Source organism: Bacillus rossius, chromosome 7 (assembly GCF_032445375.1).
Source record: "Bacillus rossius redtenbacheri isolate Brsri chromosome 7, Brsri_v3, whole genome shotgun sequence".
NCBI lineage: Eukaryota > Metazoa > Arthropoda > Insecta > Phasmatodea > Bacillidae > Bacillus > Bacillus rossius.
In genome coordinates this window covers 17,910,227-17,934,631 of record NC_086335.1, presented here as the reverse complement: position 1 = coordinate 17,934,631, position 24,405 = coordinate 17,910,227, and positions in this window count along the sequence as shown.

Genomic DNA, 24,405 nt, shown 5'->3' with positions numbered 1-24,405 from the left:
TCTTGTGTGAGATAAATTAACTCACGCAGATGAATGGAGTCAAAAACCGTTAGAGCCATGTAGTCTCGTAACCTCGTATCCTTGAAGCCTTGTAAACTCGTAGCCATATAGCCTCGTAGCCTTTTAGTCTCGTAGCCCCGTAACTAAAAATACGCTGGAGCTTTTGGAGCCAAAGACGGTTCGAGCATTTGGAGCTTACTATATATATATATATATATATATATATATATATATATATATATATATAGGCTAGATCGTATTCCCGTGGCGATTTCGTATCACAGTACATTGAATTTTCGTACAAACGTGTTTCCTTTTTGTTAAATATGTGTCTTGTGTACATTGCATGTTTGTTTCGTGACCTGCGTATATTGTATGTCCATTGTGTGTCCAGTGTGTTTGTACTGTTTGTTCCGTGTGTGAACTGTGTGTCCATTGTGTATACTGTGGGTATACTATGTTCAGTGAGTGTGTACTGTTTGTTTATTACGCGTCCATTGTGTGTACTGTGTGTCCGTTGAGTGTCCAGTGTGTTCTTTTCTTTTGTTGAATGTGTGTTCGCTTCGTTATATGTGCTTTCTATTTAATGTAGTTTTTCTTCGTGTATTACAGTAAATAGTTATTTTTATGACTTGCATAATATTCCGACGGCCGCGGGTATATAAGCCAGTTTCAAACGATGCGTACTCTCAGTTTGTTACTAGATACAACGGTGTGAGGATCACCTAGATTTTTTATTAACCTATGACCTCGGCGGCTTTCGGCGGCTTGCGCACAGGGAATTTAAGCCGCTTTCGGGAATTTTCAAGCCGTTAATATTGTAAGGACTAAAACGGAATTTTTTTCTCTCAAAACGGGATTTTTTCCTTCGAAAAAGGAGAAAAAAAGTTGTGTTTTTGGCAGATCTTTTTACCCAATAACTGGAAATTTTTTTCGGATTTTGTCGAAGTTTGGGCAAATATTGAGGAATTGTAAGTAATTTTTGGCAAAGTTTTGAGAATTCTGAAGGTCAATGTCAAAGATGAAGGTCAAAATCATTAAAAATGGTCGCCATGACATCATAATCCAATATGGTGGACCTCAGTCTCGGCTCCACACGCAGAACCCAGGCCAATAAAAAGTTTAATATATATATATATATCAATCCGATCAATTACTGTGTGGAGATGGCTTGCTATGGCGTATTTAAAAGTTTCTTTCTACACTGTATTTTTTTTATTGAATGAAACAAAAGTATTTATTTAAACTTACAGATGTTCACAAAATTTTACATTTACATGGAAACAACTGTATCACTACAAAATAGTGTTCGCAGTAATACTGGGTTCGGATCCTTACGCGAGGAATAATGCTTTGTGTTGTCCTAGTACGTTCAGTAGTTAAGGGCAAGCTTCAAGGTCGCGGTTGTGATTCACGGTCACCAGATAGTGCTGGGGTGGAGCTGAGAGCGAGAGATCGCAGACAGAGATAAGACCGTGGCAGCGAGTGGGCCGAAGGGTGGAAGGGGGGCGCCGGCGGGATCACGTGTTCATCCGGTGTTGCCAACTCTGTGTCCCATTGAGGAGAACAGCCGCGTGCCTGGCTAGGGGTGGACCGTTAGGCGAGCGACACTCACTCAGCAGAGCTTCAGCACTAGAAGCCCGGGACAGCCGGAATCTTTATTGGGCATCGTATAGAGCAGGGTTTTTTTGGAGATTAATTCAGATAATACGACATTGATAACATTTTTTTAAAATTATAATCCTACAACCAATGGTCAGTTAAACCGAAATCTATCGCATGTCACATTCAAGGATGACGTGCACTTACACGTCCCATAACATAAGCCCCGTCACTCTGGCGGGTTTTCCTACACACACACATATAATTTTATGAACAAACCTTTTTTTTATTATTTAAAATATTTTAACTTATCCACATAATGTATGCGAATATTACACTTATGACCAAATGTTTGAATTATGTTTTATATATATATATATATATATATATATATATATTCGAGTTATAGGGCAGGACTATTTTCATAATATTAAACAATTTGTATTTTATTTAAAAATTTACAGTAGTCGAGATGCGTTTCTTGAAATAAATAAATATATTATTTTTTTATTTTTATATATTTTTTTATTTCAAGACACAAATATTTCGTAAGAAATAAAACACAATGTACATATACTTGCTACACATTGGCAATATAACGAAATGTAAAAAATGAGGACCTAATACAAGGATGTATTAAAACTTAAGTTTATAAAAGAATTGCCAAGTGCATGTACAATAGGCAAATCAAGTACTCCGTATCGTTCATGGATATGTGTTCTTAGCTTGCAAACTTGTAAACTGAAGTAATCTGTTAATTAGTAGTATAAAAATAATTTATTGTAATTAAATATCGTATTCCTTACACAGAAAAAAAAATGTTTTTGGACATTTACACAAAATTCCTTTAGAGATCGGTTGCCAAGAAATGAAATATTTCGTAATATTACAAGAGAAAATATAGTAAATTTCTACAAAACATTGTTATGGTTATTTTTGAATTTATGATTTGCGTTTTTCGAAACAAAGCTGGATATTTATTGTCGCGCTTACGAATATTGCAATATAATATTAAAAATCGACTTTTTTGTACAAGAGTACATTTATGAACCCTTGGAAAATATAATAATATTTAGTAATTTGACTTCATAATTGTTTATTGTGCTTTTGTATGTGCGCATTTAGTCTGGAAAGCTATACAGGGAAAAGTTTACAAATAACTTTAACTAATTCAGGTACTGGGACAACCCAAAGCATAAATGCCCGGGCAATAATACAATCCCACATTTGCAGCGATTTGCTTTCGTGCAAATGTACAGATTTACAAATATCTGTAATTTTGTGGGCATGAATATTTCAGTTTGATTGAAAAAAAATTACAGAGTACTGTCTAAGCTTTCTAGTATAAGAATCAACAGTGTTTCAGTAATATATTGGCTGTAACCACGGTAAAGTTAATATGCTTGACGAGCTGTCAACTTTGCAGATGCAGCGTTCCTAACGAGCTATATAATATGTGAACATGGAAATTTTTATTGTTTGTCTTTTATGATCTACAAGCCAGTGCGGACAAGACCTACAAGCAAATGCGGACTGACAAATGACCATATTAGACAAAACAAGGTTGGTTACCAAATCTGTTAGACCTTTTACCTGAAACAGGGACGGAAAAGTAAAAAGAGGCAAAAGAAGTATAGGAATGTATGTCCGGGCACAGGCGCCAGGCGCCGGTGCCGGTGCCTGGTCACTGACCGACCGACCTCTGACGTCATGGCGGCCATCTTGGTCTCAAGAATTCCTCAAAATAACTCAACATTCCTCAAAAACGACTCAAAATTTCTAAGAATTTCCCGTTTTTCATGGAAAAATTCCCGTCTTGAAGGAAAATTTACCGTTTTTAGACCTTAAAAATACCAGCGGCTAGAAATATCCATATTGAGGCTTAAGCATCCATGTCTACAGCTTCCGATAAGAGCCCGTCTACAATAGTCCGAACCTGTGCGTGGTCCGTGTCCTTATCCGAATGTGAGTGACGTCACATTGTCTCACCGAAAACTGCCCTGTCCACAATTGCGATGTCCGATGTCCGAATGTATTGATTTCTAAAGTTGTCACCAGATCGCAGTAAATGTGCCAAACCAAATGTTTTTCTTTATTGTTTTGATGCGTTGTAGTTTGAGATTGAACTTATGAAAGTTGTGGGAGTTCAATATTATATATTTATTCAGTAAGGCAAAGTGGCAAATGTAAATGCTAAAAAAATGAACTCATATCACATTTCAAACGGGAACCGGAAATTCAAAAAATATCGTGAGTGTTCTGTTCTTTTTCTGTGTCCGCAGTACATAGGTTGGGGCAAAAAGTTCAAATTGACGAATGTCTTCGGACCAGGTAGGTACGGACCTTCGCCCACTTGACGCATGACGTCAGAGGGTCACATGGACCAATCAGCGACGAGTGTCCTTCGGACACAGTTTAGGACATTGCTATTGTAGACGGGCCTTATGCCTCTGACGTCATCATTGAATATGTTATGTAAAATGACGTCACCGTTGCAATTTCCGTTACGGCAGCCATCTTAAAAATCATTATTTATTATCCGATTATAATGAAAAAATTAATTTTTTTTTATTATAACTTTTTATATATTTTTTTAATTTTTTCATTAAAATCGGATGTTAAATAATGATTTTCAAGATGGCTGCCGTAACGGGAATTGCAACTGTTATGTCATATTACATGATGACATATTCAATTATGACGTCAGAGGCTTATCGGAAGCTGTAGACATGGATGCTTAACCCTCAATATGGATATTTCTAGCCGCTGGTATTTTTAAGATCTAAAAACGGTAAGTTTTCCCTCGAGACGGGAATTTTTCCCTGGAAAACGGGAAATTTTGAGTCATTTTTGAGAGATGTTAAGGAATTTTTGAGTCCAAGATGGCCGCCGTGACGTCAGAGGTCGGTTGATCATTGACCCGGCACCGGCACCAGCGCCTGGCGCCTGTGCCCGGACATACATTCCTATACTACTGGCGAATCGAATCACAGTCAGTATTATCAGCCTGGATAGGCCTATAAATAGAGATAGGTAAATTTCGCGCATTCATTTTGTCGCAAGCTAGTATGAAAACATTTATACTTTTCCACTGAGTTCATTTTTGGGCGATAGTTATTTGGCTACCCCTCTGCGATGCCCAACTAGGAGAAAAAAAAAAAGCAAAACAGGTAGTGCTGATCAACTAGGATAAGAAATCAGCCAAAGGAAAAGCAAACATGGGTTGAGCACATGTAATAAATTTAATTCTATCGTGATTCCAGGTTAATTCACGAAATTTCCGAGTCCCTACATAGACGTAACGAGAAATCAGTAGGTAAGTTTGTACGAAGGTTCGTATTCACTTAGTCATTTTATCAATTTTCTAGAATTGGCCATCCAAACCTCATTAAAAATATATTTTTCCTTTCAGTTTCCCATTACCAAGGAAATAATGATAAATCAGCATTTATTAATACACACAGAGATTTTCAGTAGAGTAAAATTGTGCTTAATGCATGAAAAATAATTATATATACATATATATATATATACATATCTACATATATATGTATGTATGTGTGTGTGTGTGTTTGTGTGTGTCATTGAAATGTAACTTTACTTTGAAAACGATTTTTTTGCGAAACTGAGATCTCTCCAAGATAAAGAAGTTCCTTATAAGTTAGTAAGAACTACACATTAACGTAGTTATATGTTTTTATTATTAATTTCAGTTAAGTGTAGGGCATTCTTAGCTGAAACCGATTTACTTTTTAAATATTCAATTGCTGCAAGAAAAAAATCTCATAATAATAAAACTTTAATAAAACCTGCCAGAATTTGAATAATTTTCATCCACATATAAATTCACAGCTAAAGAATTACATAATAATTAAAGTTGTTTGCATTGATTTTTGAAAATTATTTTCAGGCAATTAATATCAGCTGAGAGTGTGTCAAAATAATTACAAGAAATGTTTTATGTATTTGTGAAACATAAATACGGTTCCATAAGTTTCAAAGCAGTACTATATTTTACAAATATTTTTTTCTTTATTGATCAGTAAATGCAGCGATATGAGTTAATCTTTATGAAGGATCTTATCAGAGGATGTGGCAATGACAATGCTCAAAAAATTGGTATTGTGAAAAATGTGTCTAAATCAGAATTAACACAATATTAGATTAACTTTTCTTTAAAAAATGTATTTACCCTCTGCCATATTGTTTAATGCTAATGATTGTACAACTATTGGTAACCGTGTATTAATTATTACATTTACCGGTACTACAAATAGTTATTACGTAGAATGACCACTTATTAAGTTGCTGCGAAAATACATTAGGTTTGAAAATCATGTTTTATATTTCATATTTTACAAAGAATTCAAAATAATAGTGACATTAACTCATTCAGTATAATATATCATAAAAAATAGAAAAATGAGAAGAAAAACCATATAACTGATAGTAGAAACGCAGTTTATATCAGCATAGAGACCAAAAGACACGTATATTACTGGAACATACAAAACAAATAAATAACTATAATCAAAATAAACAACTATAATCAGTTTTTCGGAATTCATTGTAAACAATATTTTAAAAGGTATGTCTCCACAGAATTAAAATATAAACTTCAGATAAAATTATAACCTTATATAAAACTCATGGACAGTTACTTCCAAAAAGAAATTTTTTTTCTCTCGTTTAACTTAATGTTTTCGATGTTTGAACAAATTTGAACACAACAGAACATTTTATGGCAATCGTCCAGAGTTTCAAAGAACAAAAATATCTAACTTCAATTATATTTACATTCATTTATCCCTTGCTTTTTCCGGGTCAGTTTTGACGTATTGATTGCTGTTTCTCTGCCAAGCTTCTTTCAGCTTCCAAAATGTAGCCTGGTTCTCTAATGGCTCTGTCTATGCTTTGATTTTGCACCACTATCTCAGGCAGAAAACACCTACGATAAAATCTAGTCAGTTTCGGCAACATTTCTGTTTCCCGCATGAGCTTATCTCTTTCTACTCTTTCTACTTGTAAATTCTGACGAACAACGGACATTACCTTGAAGTAACCGTATTCGCGCTCTGTATGATTAAAGTCCCTTGCAGCTGATAAAAATAAAGGTGTGAACTTTTAAGAATTAAACTTCCGTTTCATTCACACGTAGAAAAAACTTTCTTTTTCTTATTGCAGTTTCTTGGAGCCCTTGGTCAACTGCAGAAGGCACACACTTGATTTCAACAATCGCATTTTCTTCGACCACAAGTCCGTCAGGGGTAGCACTGAAATATCCGTATTAGAGATCCAAAAATAAAACACACTTCTGTACAACTAATTCGGTTTGTGCTTGAAACCTCTGAATGGCAATATGCTCATTGCGACCACCGTACTCCATTGCCAGTGTCGAAAACGGGGGCGTGTAAAGTAGGTAACTGTTTAACATGATTTGAACAGGACATAGATTCTTTCCGGCGACAAACAACGTCGAAATTACTGACTTTTAACCACATACGTCTCATTTTGTGCCTTAGCTCACAATCAGCTAGCATTTTTGTTCGTTCCACGATATTAGTTCTTTCTCCAAAAGTGACTTGCAGTGATGCGATGTAATCAACATTAATTACATAAGTTGTTTTGTCACAGAAATAATACTTCTAAATATACTAACTTGAGCACCTGTTAGATGTCAGACATGCAATTATAACATGACAATAATATACATTTTTAATACTATTCATTACTATTAAATAAAAATAAACGTTAATTATATGACGTTTTTCAGTCACATTATAGTAAATACAAGACGTGTGTATAATCACAATGGCAGTCCATCGGTGAGTGGGCAAAAGCGTCACCGAAACTCAGAAATTCTAATTTAGTACTACTTTTAATGTAAATTGATTTTTACATTAAATTACAATTTTTAATAAAAATTTTGTTTTACATAGACGTCTAAAATAATTTATACATGGTAAAATTTAAAAATGGAATAACATAAATCATATTTTACAGAAATATTTCTGGATTAATTTCTCAGTTTCTGTTTTATAATCTATTTTCGCTGACAATTAGTGCCAGCACTGCAATTGACAGTAAATATTACAAAAAAATATACACAAACTTGCATCCTAATAAAAATGGTATTTATAGTTGCATATAAAATCAAAATTGTCCCGCATGCATCCGCAATTTTACGGCTAACATTGTCACTAGCACACCAGTGTAATGTATCATTAATAAATTTTCAAACTATAGGCTTATTTTTACGCATAAAAGGAAACGTTAAATTCGATTGAAATGATTTTAGAGCAAATATATTTATCAACTCTTACAAATGTTAAAAATTAATTTCCAGGAGTCAGTTTTCAATATTATTTTAAAAGTTTTACAGTAGGTCACATATAAATATTTCATATCCATGTATGTATAATAATATATATAACACATGTACATACTTTTTATTTTTAGCAGTACGTGCCAGAAGCATTTTCTTTTTTAGCGGATTTCTTTCGCTTTGACAATTGTGGCCGTTTCTTGAAACATTTTGTGCTGCCGATAATCGCACACTGCGTACCAAGACTTGATAAAACTTCGTTGAATAAGTCACACGTAGTCGAGCGTTCCGAACACTAATACTACACAAGAGAGAATGAGTGACCTCGGTGAGACGCTGGCGCCAAACACCTTTCCCCATCCCTTCCCAACATGATCGGTAGCCGAGGACCTCAACGCCATAAAAAAAATTTCTTACAAAAAGTTATAATTGACAGAATTTGAGTGTCGCTAGATTTTTTTTATCTACTCAGCTCTACCAATAATATCAAAGTTTGAAGCAAACAATCATAATGTAATAGTTTGTGCGTCTTCAGAAACATTTGCATTTTCAGGAGAAGCCTAAACCTAAAGATAGCAAAAGCTATTCTATGTTATTTTTTAAACTCGTTATTAAAATATAATGTTATCAAGTATATGTAGATATTCAGACAGGAATTTGAGATCTGTGTCACAATAAATGTGAAGTTAAAATTTTTAATAAACATTTGGTTTAGACAGGATTGTTTCTATGAAGCGTCGGTGTGCATAACAGTGTGACATAAAATCCTCCTAAATTATTAACGAAAAAACGACCACAGAAAAAGCTATTTAAAATAATGAACAAATTTAATTTGTGAAGTCGAACTGCGAGAGCACAATTTATACTGTTTTTAATAAATGCCATCATGCTATCAGTTTTTGTTTTTATTTGCTGTCCTGTAAAGAGTTGAACACTAACCACTGAAGTTGTAAATGCAGAACTGTCACTACCTCGCGCGCAAGGCGTGTTCGTCTCCCTGGCTCACAGTCGCGAGGGGTGGGTGACCTTCCAGGAAGGAGCTGGCAACACGGCAGCCTGTCTCCGCCACCTAGCGCGTCATCCTCTCCCCCCTGCCACCCCTCGCCCAGAACCACGTGCTAGAGCCTCGCGGCCTCAATGTTTCCATTACAAATAACCATCCTGTAACTTTGTTTTTAGAGATAGAGTATCAGCCCCGCTGACTTTTTTAAAGAATTCAACTCAGTCAAGGTTTCAGTACAGCTGTTTAAGCGATTAAATGAATTGCCTGAAAGCTATGATCCTTTGAATATTATATCACATCATATCACCATCTTGAAATAAAAAATTAAAACTTTTGAAGCTATAGCGCTGATAAGGTCTTCAAAATCTACAACATGGTTTTTGTTTGGCGCCGTTATTACAAAAATTGTGGAAATCGCGCGGGAATTTGTTTTGCATGTAAATGCCTATCCCGCGGCCAGAGTGAATTTGGTTGAAGCCCGGCCTTAAAGTTATTTGTAAACCGTTTCCTGAATAGTTTTCCAGTATTACCTGCGCATATTACTAAGCCCGATAAAACTAATTAAAGTGAAAATGTTTAATATTTGACTATCGTTTTTATGGTTAAAAAAATTATGCTTGAATAAAACATAAACTTACAAATAAAATTATTCTCCAATTTTCGTAAGAAATAGCTACTCTGTATTATTTCGAATAACGTATTCCAAATTTGCCTAAATAACCATCGCCATGTGTCGTAAAAAGTTACAATATCTTTCTTTGTAGTATTAAAACTATTTCTTGGCAAATTGTTTCCAAATGAATCTTTTTTTTTTAAAAGGACAAAAAACATTTTGTGTGTCTCACATCACCGAATCACCACAAAAAAATACAAAGCGAAAAGTGGCTTGACAACGCATAGTGGTGGATTATGAGAAATAATCAGAATTTTCTTCGTTAAATATAGTCAATTCCATAAAATACAGTTCTTAAAACCATTTTCCTGCAGTTCAAACATGACGCAGTCCGGCAGGTGGGCAGAAAGCGGCTCCGCGCTGCGTCCATGCAGTCATGTTCCAAACTACCCCGGGTACAGTCCTTGTAACTTGTAAAATGGAACCCACGAAAACGATTCCCTCTCCCAATCCCTGTTTCCTTTTTAACGTCCCGCGCTGTTTGTGTGCTGAAGCCGGCGGATGTGGGCTGTTTATACTTCCTGCACCGCCGACCCTGCAGCCAGCAGCGGGCACAGGTTTACAGCCGAGGTGGAGTTACTCCTTGGCTTTGAGGCGGGCGCCGCCTGCCGCCGGCCAGGCGCGAACACGACACCAACCAACCAGCCGGAAGAAGCGACGCAACACACGGCAGATATCCCCGCAGGAAATATCCTTGTTAAGGGGGGGCCTCCCATTTCAGGTCATGATTTTATAATTATATCAATCACTGAATAACTTTTAGACTTTTTCAATTGTTTAACTTTCACGAAATGAAAAATATATACAGCGCATACTTTTGCATATTTAGCTGCCAAAGTTACATTTTTTTAACGTTTTTGTGTTGTACAAATAAGGAGAATTAAATTTATTGCAGAACTGAAACTTTTTTTGCTTTAACTGCAATGCCAATGGCTACTTCAAAAAATGGTTTGAATTTCTTTCAGAAAATATTAATTAATTTTACCTGGCATTTCAAACTTTCAAATTTGAAACGATTTTGACAGCCAAAAACATGAAATTAGTTTTTTTTTGATAGGAATCTAAACCATATCATGAAGTAGCCAGTGGCATTGCAGTTAAACATAAAAAGTTTCAGTTGTGCAATAAATTTAATTCTTATTTGTACAACCCAAAAACGTTAAAAATGTAACTTTGGCAGCTAATTATGCAAAAAGTATGCGCTGAATATTTTTTTCTTAATTTCGTGAAAGTTACACAATTGAAAAAATCTGAATGTTGGTCAGTGATTAATATAATTATAAAATCAACGCCTGAAATGGGAGGCACCCCCTTAAACTCCAAACATTGATGTTCTGACGGTAAAAACCTTAACCTTTGAGTGTGAAAACACATTTCGGACGGTATTTATCGCACCGGTGCTACGTTATATACCACGTGTGTATCAGTTGGTGGTGTGAAACGAATATGAGGTGACAAATATAATTAAAATATAATAAGTACTAAATAATGTAAAATGTTCGTAGCACGATTTTCTTTTTATGATAGCTGGGAGTGGAGGAGCCAAACCTATTTACAATGTAGTTTAAGGTAAATAATTCTTGAGGTTAGGAACTGTTTCTGTAGTATTTTTATCAGCGGTTTTAGGTTTGCTATGGCAATACACAGTAATTGCTATACTGACGACACAAATTTATTTTACTCCATCTTTAAATGATATAATTATCAAACAAATGACCGATGGTTGAAATTTCCGGAATAAAGACACTATCTACAAAAAAAAAATGCAAACAGTCATAAGGACTGCCGACAGAAGTGAAAACGTTTTCGCAATTTTTACGAAAAAAATACTATCACAACAAATATGTTTAATCACGTTAGTAAAATAACTCCTAAATTACTATAAAATACGCATTGCTTAGTAATTGTAGGTATTAAAAAAAATTGATTGTCTTAATTTTTAGGTTATATTGCTACAAAGACTCCGTTTTCTTCGTTATTCAAACTATATATATCTATATGAGAATATTAATATATTTTATACTCTCATTTTACTGCACAGTAATCGTATACTTAAGATTTAAAAGCGCAATAAGTTATACTAATGGGAACAGATATAGTGTTGTCGTTAACACGTCACGTGACCATGTCGATGACGACTTACATGAATTTACTCTCTATCATAACCTAAACATATTTCGTAAATGCATTGGCCGGTTATAACACATTCTCTTCTGACATCTTTGCTTAACACCGCAATCAATGTAAACCAAATAATTGTTAAAATAATTATTATTACGTACCAATAATAACTATTAATTTAATAATGACAATTATTACGTATTAATTGAATATACTAAACACAGGGACACAACAGCGAAGAGCAGCTGACTATCTTTCTCGCTCGGGTACACTCGGCGGTCCCGAGTTCACCCGAACGAGCCTTTCACCGCAGAGCGTGACGGATCAGCCTAACTTACTACCTACGAAAAAAATGTGTGTGCGGTGCGCCAAAATAAATTTTCACTTCAAAAAGTATATTTAATCTATCATTGAAACAAATTTTTCATATTTCACTGACACAATAGTTTATTTAACGCCCACGGTACCACGTGACCCTTTGACGTCACTGATGTATGCCGTGGCTAACAGTGTCGCGGGTAATAACGGAACACACGCCGCGTGTTTGTTTGTAATCTCTAAATGGGGTTCGTGTTTCTGCAGCGCAGCTGGAGAACACCGCAAGTCCGGCGAGTGTTCGTGATCGGCCCGCAGGCGCGCATGCGTCGAACAAGTGTGACCTTGGTGTCTCGAGTCCGCTCCAACATCTGATACCGCAATAATCCAGACGCCCTAAAGGGCTCCGCCTACCCGGGCACACATACGGTGAAAAGAACTTCAGGAAAAACAACGCGATTTCAAAACTACTCAAGATATCAGAGTGGGGTCTGCTTACGAAAAGCATTTAATTCGCTGAGGGCCGAAGAGTACTTTTGATTTTGGATGTAGTTTTTAAACTGTATTTTTAGAGGAGTTAAAATGGCTAAAATGCATGTTATCGGAGTAATTTTTAGGCGTAAAACAACCATTACAGATTCTTGAAAGCACTTAAGGGACTTGCATTACACCTTTATCTTCATTTCCTCGCAAAATAATGTTACTGTCACCGCTCAAATTTCACAGTTATCATGTGACGACGAGAAGACTGCGCGCCAGTTCAGAGCCTTGCGCTTACAGGCTATACCGCGCTAGAAGCACAAGCAAGCGTCGCGCTTATCTTCCCGCCTCACTAGCACAGATACACCCCTGACGAGACTGCAACAAAGGTTTGCCTGCACGAACGTCTGCGACAGAAGCCGTCGCCTTGCTTGACCGGGCCGTTCTGGACGCGTTTGCGACCGCGCTGAACGGCTGCCATTGGTGTGCTCACAGAAACCTGAACGAAACTCACGCAATCACGAAACACAGACGATGCTACATCAAATTTCGAACTCTTGCCAATGACGCATGTCTCCAGTGATGTGTGAGGGTTGCACTGCTAACCTCACCATCACACGCCTGAATTTATGTATTGCTTGCACTAGATCCAATTTTGAAATATTTATCCCAATGTTTGGTATGTTCTCATGCGCTACCAAAAAAAAATCATTGCACTGCTCGGTTATCTTGAAAAAATTATACATACGATGTTGAGATTTCTGGCTTTGTTTTGGTAGGGTTTGTGCAGTAAAGAGCGTTCTGGTATCGTATAATATGACCTTGTCGTTCACTGTTTGCACAATACCTATCTGTAAAGCAAACTGTTGTTAACTGTAACTAATACTCCAGTGTGGCATGGAATTATATTCTCGCGATTTTAAAACTGCTCAACACATCAGAGTGGGGTCTGTTTACGAAAAGCATCTTATTATACGCTGAGCATGGATAAGTAGTCCGGTTTGCATATTTCGTTTTCAAATTGTATGTTATGAAGAGTGGAAGTGCTTGAAACGAGTGTTTTCAGAGTAATATTTAGGCATGAAACATCCGGTAGAGATTCTTAAAAGCAATGAAGGACCTTGCATTTTACCTTTTTCTAATTCTCCCTACCATATAGTGATACGATTGCTTATCTATTCTCATAGTTTCCCTATGCACGACGTTAAAATTGCGCGTCAGTCCGCAGCCTTGCGCCTAGAGGCGACAACGCGCTAGAACCACCAGAGAGCGTCGCGCCTCACTAACAATTTATACAAGACGCGGGGGAATACGATTTATTCTGCCAATTTTTGGATCCAAAACCTAGGTAGTTGCAAGCTCCCCCACTAGATGGCTCTTCTTTCAAAAAATAATGCACTCGTGATTCAAAACGAGAGCGCTGTACCATCGCTTGTCAAGGTCACGCGCTGTATTCTGTCTCTCTCTCATTCCGTGGATTTTGTTTCTGTTGCAAAGTGACAAGGTAGACGGTTAGTTTACAAGTTTTGCTCGTCAAAATGATGCGATAATAAATAAAACAAAAATAAATTTTCTTTAACTAACCTTAAGTTAACAATTAATTCCTTGATATATTACACAATTATTTTAAAACAGCCAATATTAGAAGGGCCATTTATTAGTGCGTGATTGCAGCTGTTGTGATAATATTATGTATTTTAATAAAAATTGGTGCAGTTAACGCGCCGCAAGAGTTAAGATACGTGAACAAATCCCTGCCAGTGTACCTACAGCAGGGCAAGGATATACAAGGCTGCTCACCATATACCGGGTGCGACAGAGTGCCCGACACACCGCACATGAGGTCGTGTTGCTGGGAGCGACGAGAAACGTGCAGCAGGTTGGTTCCAGAGCGCTGTACCACCACAAGCATCTACAGGCCGGCTCCCCCTGCGGATCCCCGACCTCAAGTCCAGCACCGCAGCCTCACATAGCCAGCACTCCAGCCAGCCTCCAAACTCAACCTCGCAGTCAGCACTCCAGCCAGCCTCCACCCTCAACCTCGCAGTCAGCACTCCAGCCAGCCTCCACCCTCAACCTCGCAGTCAGCGCTCCAGCCAGCCTCCACCCTCAACCTCGCAGTCAGCACTCCAGCCAGCCTCCACCCTCAACCTCGCAGTCAGCACTCCAGCCAGCCTCCACCCTCAACCTCGCAGTCAGCACTCCAGCCAGCCTCCAACCTCAACCTCGCAGTCAGCGCTCCAGCCAGCCTCCACCCTCAACCTCGCAGCCAGCACTCCAGCCAGCCTCCACCCTCAACCTCGCAGCCAGCACTCCAGCCAGCCTCCACCCTCAACCTCGCAGTCAGCACTCCAGCCAGCCTCCAACCTCAACCTCGCAGTCAGCGCTCCAGCTAGCCTCCACCCTCAACCTCGCAGCCAGCACTCCAGCCAGCCTCCACCCTCAACCTCGCAGCCAGCACTCCAGCCAGCCTCCACCCTCAACCTCGCAGTCAGCACTCCAGCCAGCCTCCACCCTCAACCTCGCAGTCAGCGCTCCAGCCAGCCTCCACCCTCAACCTCGCAGTCAGCACTCCAGCCAGCCTCCACCCTCAACCTCGCAGTCAGCACTCCAGCCAGCCTCCAACCTCAACCTCGCAGTCAGCGCTCCAGCTAGCCTCCACCCTCAACCTCGCAGCCAGCACTCCAGCCAGCCTCCACCCTCAACCTCGCAGCCAGCACTCCAGCCAGCCTCCACCCTCAACCTCGCAGCCAGCACTCCAGCCAGCCTCCACCCTCAACCTCGCAGTCAGCACTCCAGCCAGCCTCCACCCTCAACCTCGCAGTCAGCACTCCAGCCAGCCTCCAAACTCAACCTCGCAGTCAGCACTCCAGCCAGCCTCCACCCTCAACCTCGCAGTCAGCATTCCAGCCAGCCTCCACCCTCAACCTCGCAGTCAGCGCTCCAGCCAGCCTCCACCCTCAACCTCGCAGTCAGCACTCCAGCCAGCCTCCACCCTCAACCTCGCAGTCAGCACTCCAGCCAGCCTCCAACCTCAACCTCGCAGTCAGCACTCCAGCCAGCCTCCAACCTCAACCTCGCAGTCAGCACTCCAGCCAGCCTCCAACCTGAACCTCGCAGTCAGCGCTCCAGCCAGCCTCCAACCTGAACCTCGCAGTCAGCGCTCCAGCCAGCCTCCACCCTCAACCTCGCAGTCAGCACTCCAGCCAGCCTCCAACCTCAACCTCGCAGTCAGCACTCCAGCCAGCCTCCTACCTCAACCTCGCAGTCAGCACTCCAGCCAGCCTCCAACCTCAACCTCGCAGTCAGCGCTCCAGCCAGCCTCCACCCTCAACCTCGCAGTCAGCACTCCAGCCAGCCTCCAACCTCAACCTCGCAGTCAGCACTCCAGCTAGCCTCCAACCTCAACCTCGCAGTCAGCACTCCAGCCAGCCTCCAACCTCAACCTCGCAGTCATCACTCCAGCCAGCCTCCACCCTCAACCTCGCAGTCAGCGCTCCAGCCAGCCTCCAACCTCAACCTCGCAGTCAGCACTCCAGCCAGCCTCCACCCTCAACCTCGCAGTCAGCGCTCCAGCCAGCCTCCAACCTCGACCTCGCAGTCAGCACTCCAGCCAGCCTCCAACCTCAACCTCGCAGTCAGCACTCCAGCTAGCCTCCAACCTCAACCTCGCAGTCAGCACTCCAGCCAGCCTCCAACCTCGACCTCGCAGTCAGCACTCCAGCCAGCCTCCAACCTCAACCTCGCAGTCAGCACTCCAGCCAGCCTCCAACCTCAACCTCGCAGTCAGCACTCCAGCTCATATGTGAGTGCGACAGTGGCACTTTTTCTATGCAACGTCCAGTGCCAGTGTCTCACGTCCCAAAAGAGCCACGTAATTAAGCAACTTGCAGTAACATATGTCGTCGGTGGTGACGAAGTCAGGACTCAAGTACACATCTTTAAACCACCATGTGACCGGTCGGAACTGGATAGGATATCCCAAAGTGATAATTGGAAACTGACTTACGAAGTGCATGGACTCTCGTGTAATGAAGGTGATGTGGACTATGAACAAGTGAAATCTGTGCTTTCGGACCGTGTCAAACCCGAAGATGATGATGTGTACGTTCACGGACATGAAAAAACATGTACCGCAAGTGAACTGTGCAGTGCCAAATTAATTGATTTACGTAAACAAGGCAACTGTCTTTCCTTCAACAGACTGATCAATATGTATGGAATATTATACAGTTTTCCACTGTGCACATTGTAATAGTCAGTTACTGAAGCTGTGGCTGTATGACAATACTTTCTATTACGAGAACTAAACATGTGTAAAAAATATTGCTTTCTCTGCAAATAATGTGAAATAATGATGTAAATAAAAATATACCAATGACCAGTGTTTTATTCCTTTAATTTCACATTCTATAATGTAAAGTTAAATTTAGTTGTTATAAGATTCATGGTAGTTTTGATTAATGCAAAGTTTATAATTTTACTCTTGCATTAAAATTTATTAATATTTACTCATTTCAAGTATACAAAAAATCTTAGTTTTATACTCATCCAAAAAAAGTAACTAAAATAATTTAAATTACAAGGGTTTCATCCTACGAATTAATCACACAGTTAAAAGTTGTATACATACATTGTGTTATTTTTAAATAAAAATTTCAGATATTTGTTTTTAAAAATTTAGTCTTCACGTGTAGTATCTCTTCATCTCAACAACGTACTCGCACCTTTCTCTTTATCACACCGGCTCTCCATCTCACCAGCTCTTTATTTCACCGGCTCTCTCCTGTCAGACTCGTAAGAAATCTCATGAGTAGTATATAATAGGGGCTCCTGCGCCAGGATGCAGGATGTGGATGGTGCGGATTGTGATTGTCGGTCCGCCATCTTGGATTGTGACGTCACGTCGGCCATCTTGGACGAGCGTAACGGGACACAGCGTAACGGGACACGGTGTAACAGGACATTACGTAACGGGACAAGTAGATCACGGCGGCCATTTTGGATCCGCCATCTTGGATCCGCCATCTTGGATGACGTCATTTTGTTTTCTCGAACTTTCCACCATTTTGTTTTCCGCCATCTTGGATTATGACGTCACCGTTGCAACTTCCGTTACGGCCGCCATCTTCAACTTTTTTATTTATTATCCGATTTTAATGAAATTTTTTTTAAATTTATAAAAAAAATTAAATTAATAAAATTTTAATAAAATATTTATAAATATTGAACTTTTTAGACACGGAGTTTGGAGTCCTCGGTTCGAACCCGACGAGGTCAAAAAATTAAAAATGGCGACCGATCCTTCCCCCTGTGGTGGCTGCTGACAGACTGCCCCCCACCACTTTTTTCAAAGCATATATATCGACAGTGAGCATGACGTCATGTCCGCCATCTTGTCTTCGATGTTGGAAACCATCATCATTGTATCGGCGGCGAGAGTGCGCTGACGCCTAGTTAGTTTGATTCTTACCCGCTAGAGTGCAGTAATCATTTATTACTGTGACACCCACCATCTTGAAATTTGGCCGCCATCTTGAAAATCCGTAATTTTAATGCTAGAGATTCGGGAAAAAGTTCAAAATCCATTAAATAAATTTGTAATCTATATACTGATTGATTAGATCGACTAAGGTCCTTGGTTTGATCCCTGGCCGATACAAAACAACTTTAATTTAAAAAAATACTAAAAAAGTGACAGGATTGAGAAAATAAAAAACACTGCAAGTACTTTTAAAAACTTTTATTACATAAATTCAATACACTACTACAAGTACAAAAAATAATACACAGACATAGAACTAAAGTCTTGTGGATTTCTCGATGTCTGCATCTGCCACCCACGAATTAAAGCGAGGTGGAAAGCCCCACCACTTGACGTAGGACAGTCCGTTTCTTCGTTTTATAATCTTCTCCACCAAGTACATATCAGGATACAACGTAGGCTGAATCTCTTCGGCATAGAAGCCGTCACGGATAGGTTTGTGGTCCAAATCTTCGAGGTAGTAGGTCCTAGGCTCTGATTCACGAACATGTGTCACACGGAAAAGTTCGGGACTCCAGTTCGCAGTGAAACCTTTCTCGAAGATACCTTTCTGCTTGGAGATACGCACAATGTCACCGACGTTAGCTTTACGCTTTCGTGGATCTTTCTTCTTCATGTTGGAAAACACTGTTCGAAGCAGGCGATTGTCCCTTACATCCTTTGGCTTCATTTTCGTGGTAGAATGCACCGCGGAATTATACTCGTTTATTAGTTTCGGCAAGATGTCAAGCCACTTGTAATTTCCGTTAGCCGTGAACTGCCGCCACATCTTGGAACGCAAAGTTCTGTTAAACCTTTCGACAACGGAGGCTTTGACGTTACTAAATGTAGAGTAGTGTTTGATGCAATACTTCTTCATCAAAGCCTTGAAGGTTGCATTGTAGAATTCTTTCCCGAGGTCCGTTTGCAGGTGCGACGGTACACGTCCATCACGCAAAATATTGTTCATGGCCTTGGCTACTTCAGTTGCAGTCTTTGATTTGACAGGTCTAGCCCAAGCGAACTTGCTATAAACATCGATGACTGTCAACATGTACTTGAAACCTTTATTCATTCGGGAATACGGTATCATCTCAACAAGGTCCGCCTGGAATAAATCATCAATTCCACGAACTATGACTTTGCGACGAAGGTATTTTCGTCTAGCAGGAGCATGAAGTTCGTGAGCGATTCCGGTTCGACTCATTGTATGTAGCCGGCTTCCCTCAGTTCTTCAAGTATGGAGACTATTTCGTTGATGTGCGAATAGTTTCCTACGCTAAGCGAAGCATGTAGAATTCTAAGGCGATCAACTAATTCATTAGGATCGTCCCAATATACATAGTCAAATATCTGACCACTTTCTAGCTTTTTTAAACCTTCGCCATGTATTGTTAGTTCACTGAAGAGATTAGCGAGAATGTCGATTTTTTCATGATCTACGTCTTTATATACACCACTATCTGGATCGTTATCGCGAAAATGTGCATTGGTTAGCTCTAGCAGTTTTTTGTACTCTTGTAAGTCTTTGTGAGAATATCCTTTAGGCTCCCTGCGAAACAGCAATTCGTACAGACCAGGAGTCCCGCGCGTTTTGAACTCTTCTACGCGAACGATATTTCCTGGTAGAAAGTCTATTTCTTTAGCACCGAGGAACCACTTATTATGTTTTCTGTACACTCCGTAGGTCGTGTCATTATTCCGACTCGTAAACGATATCAGGTATGGTCGGACCATTGCATTCACTTGATGACCCTTTTTCGGTATTTTTTTCTTGTGCATGGTCTCTGTACTTGTTAAGTCTTCTTCTTCTCGATCTGGTTCATACTTTCTCTTCTTTACAGTTGGCATTTCATCTTCAACTTCTGTCTTCACAATGATAGCTGGTTCTTCCATGTTTTTAAGTTCGTCGAGGCGACTAGTGATTGGTTTAAATATCTCCTCATTTTCCATCTCACGTGCAAGTCTGGTTCGTCTAGCAAGTAAATATTTTTCACGAACAGACTGTATAGCTCGATGAAGGTCACTGGCCAGGTCTGACATTGTACTGGCTGAAAACGTATTGCAAGTCCTCTTTATATACTTTTTTATTCATTCGCAGAAACTTCTTTCTTGTGTGTGGCAAAATCTTAATTAGTTGACAAGTGAGATAGTGATGCTTTCAGACTACTTTGAAAAGTCCTCAAATCGTCACGTCTTTGTGCATTCGATACTTCGATCATGTCGCGAATGCGAGAATCCGAGGCTTCCACACGCAGGTCGATGGCAACGAGATACTCTATTATTTCGTTTTTCACACTTTCTACTTTTTGAGACAGTAGTATAATGTATTTGCGGATATCAGAGTCGGGGCATACAGTATGTCTGCTGCTACGACCGAATTTCGAAATGCTATGACTCATGTTTGACGATAAACTGATCGAAACCTCGTCTGTACCTGCCCTTATATAGAGGCCAGTCCTTTACGATGACTATGAATCCGTGCTCGTCTTTCCAACACAAGGAACACATGTCTTTGAATTCCTGAAACGACATGTCGGTGTTTACGTGGTCGTCGTAGGCGTGACGTAAATTAAGTTCGTCCATGCGAAAAAGCACTATAACATTCGCATTATCTCGTAGGAGATGTTTGGGTATTCTACTGTACGTCTGACACAGGTATACGCAGTCTACCTTGACGTGCCTGCCCATGGAAAAGTACTCTTGTATAATACCCTGCTTCTCGCAAATTACATCGTCGAACACAAACACGGAATTAGGCTTTGCTTCGTCGGTAGACACCACATCGATATTATCGCTAAACGGAAAATACTCCAGTCCTTCCACCGAGCGTAGAACAGTTGCTAGGCGCTGGTACTTTGTCTGTTGCAACGACTTGGAATACAAGTAAACGTTCTCGAACCGAAGACCGTTTGGCTCCTCCAGTAAACTCAGTAGAACGCACGTCTTGCCACAGTTTGACGGTCCTGCTATGATGCATCGTACGGTGGACGGTAATAATACACCATGTCGCGATTCGCGACCGCTAGTTTCATCGTTTTGCGTAATGCGCACGGGCAAACACACTTCGTGCTTGACGACCTGCATTGTACTAAATAAATTGTATAAAATCAAACACATTTATACTTTCTGGTCAGTTGCGCGTAATGACTCGAAGAGGTAAGAACAATAAACACATCGGTGCAGGACTCGTAAACTCGCTGATAAACAATCTACCATTCGAGCTACACATTCCCGGCTACAGATTTTGCGGCCCCGGCACTAAACTATCGAAAAGGTTAGCTCGCGGTGACGTGGGCATTAATTCTCTCGACGAAAAGTGCAAGCAGCACGATATTGCGTATTCCCTCAGCAAGGATCTGGAATCCAGGCACCGGGCCGACGAGATATTGGCACAGGAAGCTGAAAATATTAGTAAATCGTCGCACGCGGGTCTAGGAGAAAAAATCGCGGCCTGGGGCGTATCTAAAATCATGAAGGCAAAGACCAAATTAGGACTGGGTGCTCGTCGAGCCAGCTCCATCAAGTCAAAGACTAACTCACGCAAGACCAAACGCAAGACTGGAGCAGGCATACAAAAAGCCAAGCAAAAATTACAGACTCTCGACAAGACGATTATAGGAGGATTTCTTCCTTTGCTTTTGCCTGCATTGGGTGCTCTCGGCGGCCTCATCGGTGCAACGAGCGGTATAGTGCGGGCAGTCAACACTTCGAAGAATGAGCGAAAGCAGTTAAAAGAAGCACGTAGACATAATGCAAGCATGGAAGCCATTGCCATCGGTAAAAAAAACGGCGCAGGACTGTACTTACGTCCTCACAAATCAGGCCGAGGCATGAAAAAGAAACGAAAATCCTAAGTTCTCTGCCGAAACGACCGCTCACCAACGTAGATTTAATAAAGTACGCACGCAAATTGAAAATACCAAATTTCTGCGGCGTGTTTATGCGAGACACTTTACCCAGCAAACCAAAAACCAACGAACGCGCCATAATTAATTTAGACACGACTGCAGGTCGCGGCACGCACTGGGTAGCGTATATAAAGTCTGGAAAAAAAGCTACTTACTACGACAGTTTCGGTAATTTGAGACCTCCGCCTGAACTTAGGCGGTACCTGGGCCGGACCACTACACTGTTCTACAATTACGAAACGGAACAGAGGCCTAATCAAACAAACTGCGGACACTTGTGTCTTCGCTTTTTAACTAAAAAAATAATTTAGCTGACAAATAAAAATTGCTACTTAAAGGTTGTGCAGTGATGATAATTTATCAGTCATGTCGATAACACTTACCTTGACAGGTCACGCATCTGAGCTGCGGGCGGTTCATTTCCCGCCTCTGGATTTAGACGGAGAATGGTGTATCGGACTCGTAGATTTTCAAACGTATAATGCCATACCGAATATCGACGAAGAAAACTGTAAGATCTGCTTCCTGAAAAGCGATGGGACCGCTCATGAAATACAGTTACCTGTTGGATCTTACGAAATTGACGACATTGCAAATTACATCAGGGATATGTTACCACAGGATGTAGACTTTCAACTGCGTGGAAATCCAAACACTCAAAAAAGCATTCTAACATGCAGTGAAATTGTCGACTTTACGAAACCTGGGTCCATAGGTTCGATGTTAGGATTCGAATCAAAGGTGTATGATGCAGGAAGAACGTACGAATCTACGCGCGCAGTAAACATTTTGCCTGTGAATGTCATAAGAACAAACTGTAATTTGGCAAGTGGAACGTATCTCAACGGAAGACTAAGCAACATGCTGCACGAATTTTCGCCGATGGTCCCGCCAGGATATAAACTGGTCGAAGTACCGCAAAGTATCATTTACGTTCCAGTCGTCGTGAAGTGTGCACACGAAGTCGTCGTCCGAATCGTTGACCAGCGAGGACGATTGGTGAATTTTCAAGACGAAGAAATTACATTACGGCTGCACTTGAAGCGATGGGCATAAAGTTCGTAACACCGAACAGTTATAAAAGAAGTCGTATTGACGTGAATAAGAACAGTTCTCTACCAGACATCGGTGCATTAACACCTGACAACATAAAGTATCTTCTTAGTATTGGACAAGTGCCGAATAAATATGGAAGACGAAATCCTCAACGTGGAAGATCCGGTAATTTTTGATGACAGCATTACGAAAATGGAATTGCACGAGTACCAGCCTTTCCTGCTCGGACCGTACGCACTTCCATCGGAAGTACGCATTGCTGTACAGCACCAAGATATTTGTACTTTACCTTCACAGTCATTTCTACGTATAAGAGGCATGCTTACAAAGGCGGATGGTACGCATCCGACAACGACGTCAATATCCTGCAATGGTATTCTTCACCTCATCGAGCGCATTACTTATGTACTCAATGGCGTCGAGGTAGACCAGACAAGAGATGTAGGCATAACATCTGCTATGAAAAATTACCTTTCGCTCACGCCAAATGAACTGACTGCTGCAAAGATGGCCGGTTGGGCTCTCGAGGATGAATATAAGCTTCCGGTTTATGCCGAAGGGAAGTTCGAAGTTTGTGTTCCTCTGTCCATGCTTCTTGGATTCGCTGAGGACTACAGGCATATAATCATTAATTCGAAACAAGAGCTCGTACTGCTTCTAGCCAACACGCACATTAATGCAATTGTCATCGCTGCAGAAAACCCTCAAGATGTCTCGCTAACACTACAGTCTATCGAGTGGATGCTGCCCCACATCCAAGTGAGCACCGTTGAACGAGTCAAGATGTTGATGAACATAGAAAATGGCAAGAACTTCGATGTGCCATTCCGATCCTGGAGCCTGGAAACTTATCCTGGCTTGCCTCATAGTCAGCGTATCAATTGGATAGTAAAGTCCAGCTTCGCTACGGAAAAACCAAGATACATCATCGTCGGGCTTCAGACCAGAAGACAGCTCAATGCAGGAGTAAGTCGTTCCTTATTCGATAACTGTCAATTACGTAATGTAAAAATATTTTTAAACAGCGAAAGTTATCCGTACGTTGATATGAACATGGACTTTGAAAGTGGAAGATTTCTTCTCGCATATCAAATGTATGCCAAGTTTCAGCAAGCTTACTATGGACGGAGACAGTCACCGATACTGAGTCCCGACAGTTTCAAGAACAAGGCTCCGTTAATGGTGTTTGACGTTTCCAAACAGGATGATCGATTAAATTCAAACATCATCGACTGTAGGATCGAGATAACGACTAGCGGAAATATTCCACCAAACACCTATGCTTTTTGTCTGATACTTCACGATCGGCTTGCATCGTACAATTGTCGAGACAAACTTGTGAAAATTCTGACTTAAATACTGTTTCGATTGCGATAATAATTCAGTTACGATCGA